Source organism: Pteropus vampyrus, unplaced genomic scaffold (assembly GCF_000151845.1).
Source record: "Pteropus vampyrus isolate Shadow unplaced genomic scaffold, Pvam_2.0 Scaffold66, whole genome shotgun sequence".
Classification (NCBI taxonomy): domain Eukaryota; kingdom Metazoa; phylum Chordata; class Mammalia; order Chiroptera; family Pteropodidae; genus Pteropus; species Pteropus vampyrus.
In genome coordinates this window covers 5,771,535-5,779,940 of record NW_011888847.1, presented here as the reverse complement: position 1 = coordinate 5,779,940, position 8,406 = coordinate 5,771,535, and positions in this window count along the sequence as shown.

The following is an 8,406-nucleotide window of genomic DNA, read 5'->3' as shown; positions in this document are numbered from 1 at the left end:
CACCCTAGTCACAACCTGAAACTCTAGGGTCTCCTGTCTTCAAATCGGCCAGCATCAGGGGACAGGTAACTGGGAGACAGGTGGGAACTGGGTATTGGAGAGGGGGTGGCTTACTGTCTAGTTGACTAGCCTCTACTAGCCATGTGATTTTAAGCCAATTAGTTCATCTCTTTGTGTCTCATTGTTCATCTGTAAAACAGAGATAATAATACCTACCTTATAGAGTTGGTTGTATAAAGATTAAATTAGTATATAACCCAAGCACTCTGAACACTACTTGGCATGTGATACCTGATTGTTACCATAAAACAAGAGGAAACACCCCCAAATTTTTAGTTTTCTTTCACATTAAAAAGAAAGAAAAAAAAAAGTCCAAAGGTAAGCAGTCCAGAGCTGGTATGGCAGCTTTGTGGTATTATTAGACCCAGAATCCTATCTTTCTGTTCCCTCCTTAAGTTTGCCTCATAACACAAGATAACTGCTCGATCTCCATTCATTGCATCTAAATCGCAGTCTAAAAGAAAGAGGAGAGGCATATGGGCAAAAAGAAGTTATCCCAGCTGAGTTAGCTCCCCTTTAATTAGCCTTCCTAGGATTTCGACCTAACGCTTCAGCTTATATTTGTTGGCCTGAACTTGGTCACACTTCTTATAACTTATTAATCAGAACTGGGTCACATGGTCATGACTTGCTGCAAGGGGAGCTTGGAAATGTGCTCTTTATTCCAGGTGATAATATGTCCAGCTAAAAACCATGAAAAAGAAAGGGAAGTGTTAATGTAGGGAGAGATATCAGGCTCTGCCACACCACCACAGCACAACAAACAACCTAAAGTTGAATATTAGGTTTGCCTTTTCCAAAGTTCATGGCCAGACCTTTGCACAGGAAAGTTTTTATCAGCTACCTTTCCCTCCTTGTGCACTAACTCACTGGCATCACTTTAGCTCCTGTCTCTCTAGATCTTTGTCATACCTGCACCTGTCTCACATTATCCTCTTTAATCCTAGTCTCAGACTTCTCTCCAGCAATTCAGAGTTCTTCTCAGTGTGATGCTGGGCCATTCAGCTTCCCCTTGGCAATGCCCTGGGGAAGTATGAGTGCCCAGGGGCCCTGCTATTGCTGGGGGCAAGTCTTTCTCAACCAAAATGCTCATCGGACCAAAGAAAGCATTATTCTAAACAAGAGAACAGATAAAGCTGGTGGATGAATATTTGTATTACTCCTGATCCCTCCTCACACTCTTCTAAAGCATCAGTAAAGGAATTTGTAAAGTATACAAACCCACAAGGATAAAGATGACAGGGGAAGAGATAACAGGAACAAAATTTGGGGAGCTGGAAAGTAGATGGAAAAGTGATACAGGTGAGTGATATAGGTGATTCCAAGAAAGCTGAAAGCAGGAGGATTTGAGGACAGGCTGCTGAAGCAGTTTGACCCCCAGATCCCCTTTCCCAGATGGGAATCTCTCCCCTACCCCAGCAGAAGACTAGAGGTTTGTTTTCTGGAGAGAATAAAGGGCCTCTTGTCTGAGAAATGACAAGCACTATGTTTTCAGTTGGAACACAGGGGGTTGAAGAATGGTTATGTGTTGAATGTCGAAAGCCCCAAACTTCTTACCCCACTGGCTCTCAGGTGTATACCCTCCAGGCAGGAAACTGGACACATCTTCTTGGGGAATGAGACTTACTGACATCAGGGGACATCTAAGGATAGGACCCAGCCAGCAAGGACAAGACCCACAGAAAGGCAAACAATCAGCAGGGATCATTAGAGGAAACCTCTCAGAGGAAGGAGAGCAAAACAAACTGAGACCATGTTGGGTGAACAAAATTAAAAAAAAAGAAAAGAAAAGAAAGGAAAGAAATACAAGGGATAAAGGAACAATGTCAGCGACACCACGAGAAAACAATCAGACAAATCCAGGGTGTGGGACACGTCACAATTAGCCAGGCCTCGTTAACAAGTCAGTTTGATGCAAAATAAAAAGGGGTGTGAGGGGTACTTGTTCTAGATACAAAGAGACATAACAACCAAATGGAATTTGTGGTACCTGATTAAATTCTGGTTTACAAAATAAGTTAAAAAGATACTTTCAGAACAAGTAAGGAAATTTGAATATGGACTGGGTATTGGAAACTAGGAAATTAGTTTACTTTTTTATTATTGTTTATTTCGTTAAGTGTGATAATGGTGTTTATGTAGGAGAATGTGCTTTTTTTAGTTGTATGCAGCAGTATTTAGATGTGGAGCATATAATGCCTATAATTTTATTTAAAATAGCTCAGGAAAAGTATACGGAGATGAATCAAATATAGCAAAATGTTAACAATTTTTTAATCTAGGTGAGGGAAGGTATTGGGCTTTCATTCTTATTCTTTCTCTTTTCTTGTGTTTTCAAAATTTTCATAATAAAAAGTAAAACCAAAAACCAAACCAAGCAAAAAAAACAATCCAATAATGACAACAACAAAAAAAAGCCCTGTGGTGTGACCTCTGCAAATTCCTCCAGAAGGAAGCTGGTGAGGGAGGGAGTTTCCTGCAGGCATTTCTATCTGAGTCCACAGTGGGTAGTGAGAGCTGGGAAGAACCAATTTGAGATCCCTGGGAAAGTCAAGATTCTAATCCTGGAGAGCCCATGCCCAAGCCTCAAATTCAGAGCAGGGAGACTGAGGTTGGGGTCACTGAGGCATGATTCAGCAGAGAGAATTCAGAGCAGAAGAATACAGAATGAGATTTCACACAACTGCTTTAAAAACTGATGACAGGTGAGGTTAGGCACATTCTGTAACTATTCAAAATTATGTTTACACAAGGTCATTCACTGGGGCATTATTTGTGATAGTATAAAATTTAAAGGAATTAAATGTCCCTTGTTTAAGGAACTGGTTGAATAAACTAAAAGACAGCCACACAATGGAGTACTGGGTAGCCATAAAAAGCAATGAGGAAAAACTGTAAATGCTGATATGCGATAGTCTCCAGATACACTGTTCAATGGGAAAAAAAGCAAGGTATGTTATTTTTCAGGTGGGAAGGAGTAAAAAGTACTAATATATGTAAGCACTGGAAAGACAAATCATAGACAAATAAAAATGGCTGCAAATGGTGGAAGGAGGGAACAGGGTAGAGAGGAAAGGGATTGACACATACATATACACCTATTATATAGTTTCGACTTTGTAATCATGCTTTACAGAATCAAAAAAAATTATATTGAAAAGGAAAAAAATAGATTTACAGAGAATTAAATAACGCGAGAAAGTACTGTGATATTAGGTATAAAGGTGACACGCAACACCTTATGTTCCATATACTTATAACACTATGAAAAATAAGCTCAAGCCTTTGCATGGAATAATGAATGAAGGACATACATTACAGTGCTATGTGGTTGTTTTGATTGTGGGACTCCTCCTTCTACTTGCTTATATTTTCAAAGCTCTCTTTCATGACTAAATTCATTTAATAATGGGAAAAAAAAAAAAGAGAATCTAGTTTTAAGAAGACGTGGCCGACTAACTGCTATGTATTAGGAAACCTTGCATTTGTATGGCCCTTTTAACATCTGCAGTTTACCTGTATGTATATCCAGTCCTTAATTCGCAGGACAACTCTAAGAAGCAGATATTGTCTTTAAAAATCAAAGTGAGATAATAATACCACTTGGAGCTGGACTCTTGAGGTTAGTGCTTTTTGCCATGGCTTTTTGCCATCATTCTGGTGGCCTTTATTCTGCTCAGTCCAGCCTTGAGGGTCCATCACCATCTCTTGCATCCCCCAGGAGGAGCCCTGGGAACTGACATTTAGTTTTGCCAAATGACACATTTAACTTCTACCACAAGTTTTTGAGACACACAACATTATGGAAGACTCAGAATGGCTTTGATAATTATTATATCCTTCCAAATTAAATAAACAATCTTCCAGCAGAATTCAAACCTTTAGGGACAAAAAAAAAAAAAAAAAACCCACAGAAAAAGAATAAAGTAGCAGCTGCTTCCAAAGGAAACCCCATTACAATTTAAAACAGTGGGTATTTTTGACACATGTGCTCTGCTTATTAATTCTGAAATGGCCTTGTAACACTACAATTTGCAACAGTAGAAGGTTTATCCCCTCTGCTCTGCAAGTGAGGGATTTACAATATGCCAACAAACTGCAGACATGCTCACAAACATGGGATATGGAGGGGGAAAGGTTCCCATGTGTCATGGGGGCAGAAGAGGGGGCTCATTCTGGGGATTCAAAGCCAACAAGAGAGCTCCTCGGGAATCCTGCTTGCGCTAGGATCCCAGAGCTTCTTGGAGAAATAGGAAAGGGATTCTGACACATAGTGCTATGAACAACACTGTCCAAAGAGGAGGGACAAAGGCTGCCCCGATCTCTGGGAGCTCTTGCTGGGCAGAAACTTTTTTTTTTTTTTTTCTCCTTAATGTTTTTCTTTTTTGTATTTTTTAAAGAAATGCTTTGCTTTTAATAGTTTTAAGTTTTGTTTCTTGCTTAGATCTTTAATTCATCTGGAATTTATTTTTATGTTTGGTATGGAATAGGGATTTATTTTCTTTTTACAGAAAACCAATTTTTCTGCTACCAGTTATTAAACATCCACGTTTTATAACTGTGAGACCACATCTATCACACACGGAGATCTCACAGTATACCTCACAGTACTTGAGCTCTGTTTATGGGCTCTCTGTTCTTTTTCACTCATCTGCTAGCTTATTCCTGCATCTATATCCACCATTTAAATTACGCTAGACGTATATTGCCTGGACTCCTGGTATTTATTCTTCTTTTTCAAAATTGAGTTTGGTGTGTCATCACCATTCATCCTCTATACGAATTCAAGAAATGTCTGTCAAAGGGCCACGAAAAGAAATCTACTGGGAATTTTTGTTAGGGTTGCATTGAATTTATAGATTTGGGCAGAATGGCCTTTTTGAGATTACTGAGTCTTCCCACCCATAAACATGATTTATTCAGTTTTTCTTATGTGTCCTTTAAGTGCATTTATATAGTTTTTTAATGGGAGTTTGCATTTCTTGTCTAAGTATCTTATTTATCTTGCTAATGTTAATGGTGTCTCTCTTTTTTACGTGTGTTCTAATTGGTTATTTCTCATGCAAAGAAATGTTATTGCTTTTTTTATGTTGAGCTTGAATTCAGCTAACTCGCAAAAACCCTCATTTAGTGCTTTCCTGGCTTCTTGGATTTTTTGGTAATATCGTATGACTAGGACCACTAGTGCAGTGCTTGCCATATAGTAGTAATAATCACAGGCATCTTTGCCATGTTCCTGACTTTAGTGGAATGCTGCTAAAGTTTAACCAGAGAGAGTGTTTGCTATGGGCTTTTTGGTAGACATCCTTTATCAAGTTAAGAAGGCCCCCTTTGATTCCTAGTTTGCCAAGAAATGTTTTTATGAGAGGGTGTTGAAACTTGCTAAATGCCTTTACTGAATCTATTTAAATCATATGGTGTTTCTCCATAAGGAAGACACTGAGTGTATGGTCTAGAAAGCTGAAAAGTACAAAGCCGAAGATGAGAAGCAGCGGGACAAAGTGTCTTCCAAGAATTCACTTAATCCTATACACTCAACATGAAAACAATTGTTGAAGATAAAACACTTCAAGGCAAGATCAACAAGGAAGACAAACAGAAGATTCTTGACAAGCGTAATAAAATCATCAACTGGCTTGATAAGAACCAGACTGCAGAGAAGGAAGAATTTGAACATCAGGAGAAAGAGCTGGAGAAAGTCTGCAACCCTCTCATTCATTACCAAGCTGCACCAGGGAGCACAGACAGGCCGGGAGGAATGCAGGGGGGCTTCCCAGGCGGGGATGGGGAGCTCCACTGTCTGGTGGTGCCCCCTCTGCGTCCACTGCTGAAGAGGTTGACTAAGCCACTCTGAGCACAGATTTAACTTCGCTCCACCCAATAAAACTTTGAAAGATCTAAATCTGTAGCAAATTCCATGGCAGTTTTAAAGATGAACTGCTCTGGCAGTAACTGGGCATTCCAGATACTTTAATTTGGAATATGTGCACGGGGAAAGTAAACAGCGTTGCGCCTTATAAGCACTGTATTATAAGTAGAAAATGTGATGTCTTAAAACTATTTAAAATTAGCACCAAAAAAATCTATGAATTCATTTTAATATATTTTCTATTAATTATTGAACATATTAATTAATATTCTAGTATTATCCTGAAATAAACCCTGCATAATAATTTTTTAATACAATAGTAGATTTAATGTGCTAATAATTAGAATTTTTGCATCTATGTTCTTGAGATTGGACTTTAATTTTCTTGTCCTCTCCTTATTCAGTTCTATTTTCTTCACTAAACGAAGTAACTTTTCCTATTTTTCTTCTCTCTAGAACAATTTGCATGACACGAGGGTCCTCTTTTCCTTGAAATATTGGTCCATAAAACTGTTTAGGCCTAGTAGCCTTGGCATGAGTTGAGAGGCAAGCTGGCAGTTTCGACTACTTATTCAGTTCATTATTCTCGTCTATTCAGGTTTTCATTGTTTCTAGGGTCCATTTTAGTAATTTGTATTTTCTAAAAAATTATCCATTCACCAAAGTTTTCAAATTTCTTGGCATAGAATTCTTGATAGTATTCTTTTCATCAGTTGTGTCTGAGTGTGAGCAATAGGAATCACTGCTTTAATAAAGAAAACTTGCTGCTTACAAAATTATTGAAAGGGCTGGAGGAGTAAGCTGGATGGGTCCCCCAGAAATGACTCCCAGAACAGTCTAGAACTGACCCTTCGGAAGAACTGCAAACTATGCCACCATCAGGAAGGAGGGGAGCCAGATGCTGCCACAGGGACAATAGAATTAAAAAACACATCATAATGGCAGCAACCCAGGGTCAGGGAGCCACTACTAAAACTTCCTCCCAACCCTTGAGTTGTGACTAGCCCAAGACATCTGACTCCAGCTTCTGCCATGGCTGCAACTAACTCTGACACCTTCTTCACCCCGATAATGTCAGGCTGGGCCATATAACTAGCATTGTCAATAAAATGTGGAATAAAAATAAAATGTGAAACTTCCAAGCAGAAACTTTAAGAGTCTGCATGCTTCCACCATCTTTTCCTTTTCCTCTGACACAAGAATAGCAACATCCCAGACAAAAACAGCTCCTTCACCCTGCACCCCAAAATGAAGAGGATGTGGCATAGAATCATAGCCAATCTGTGAAAGACATGTAATGCGAGCAAGAAATAAACTTTTGTGGTTGTAAAAAAATAAGATTTGGGGGTTGTTAGTCATCGCTGCATAATTTAGTCCAAGGTGACTGATACAAGCTTTAAACTACATTTAAAAAATACTTTTATCATGTATTTTATATCATTTCTAAGTGTGTAAAAGATGTGAAAGTTACATATTCACTGTGCTTTCCATTTTTTATCATAGTAAAAGATGCATAAACTTTGCCCTTATAACCATTTTAAAGTGTACATTCCAGTGGTATGAAATACATTCAAAATGTGCAACCATGACCATTGTCCATTTCCAGAACATCATTGTTCTAAACAGAAACTCTATACCTTAAACAAAAATTCCCCATTCCTTCTCTCCCTCACCCCCAGTCCCCAGTAACCACTATTCTACTTTCTGTCTCTACAAATTTGACAATTCTAGGAACTTCTTATAAGTGGAACCATACAATATTTGTCCTCTTGTGTCTGGTTTATTTCACTTAGTATAATGTTTTCAAGGTTCATCCATGTTGTAGCATGTGTCAGAATTTCATTCCTTTTTAAGGACGAGCAATGTTCCCTTATGTGTGTACCACATTTTGTTTATCTATTCATCTGTTGATGGACATTTGAGATGTTTCTACCTTCCTGGCTTTTATCACTGTACTTTCTTGATCGAATAGTGGCCAAATACTTGCTATTATAGAAAAAGGCCTGAAATATTACACAATGAACCACTGCCAGTAGGTGCCTTTAGGTCTAATTTAATTTTACTTTTCATTTTATATATTCCTACATTATTTAAATTTGTCATAACAATTTTAATGCAATTTTTAAGCTAATAAAGAGCTTAAAATAAATACTTCCTCTTGATAAAAAGAGGATGAAGAAGAGATATAATGAATCACTGCAAATGCATTTTTAAAAATTAGTGAAAACTTAGGGTGGCTCCCCTAATCAGTCAGCTGCAGAATCTCCATAAATGAAGAGTATTTATTAAAAATTAAAATCACACTGCAGGAAGCTGTAAACAACTAAACCAAGACTCTTACACAAAACATTATCATTTTTTTTTTCTCTTTTAGTTCTCCTGTATCAGATTTTATGGCTCATAATGATTAATGATTATTAGTAATAGGTCTTTTTTGAACAAAGCTTAAGCTTCTTACAGTGCTACATTCCCAATTC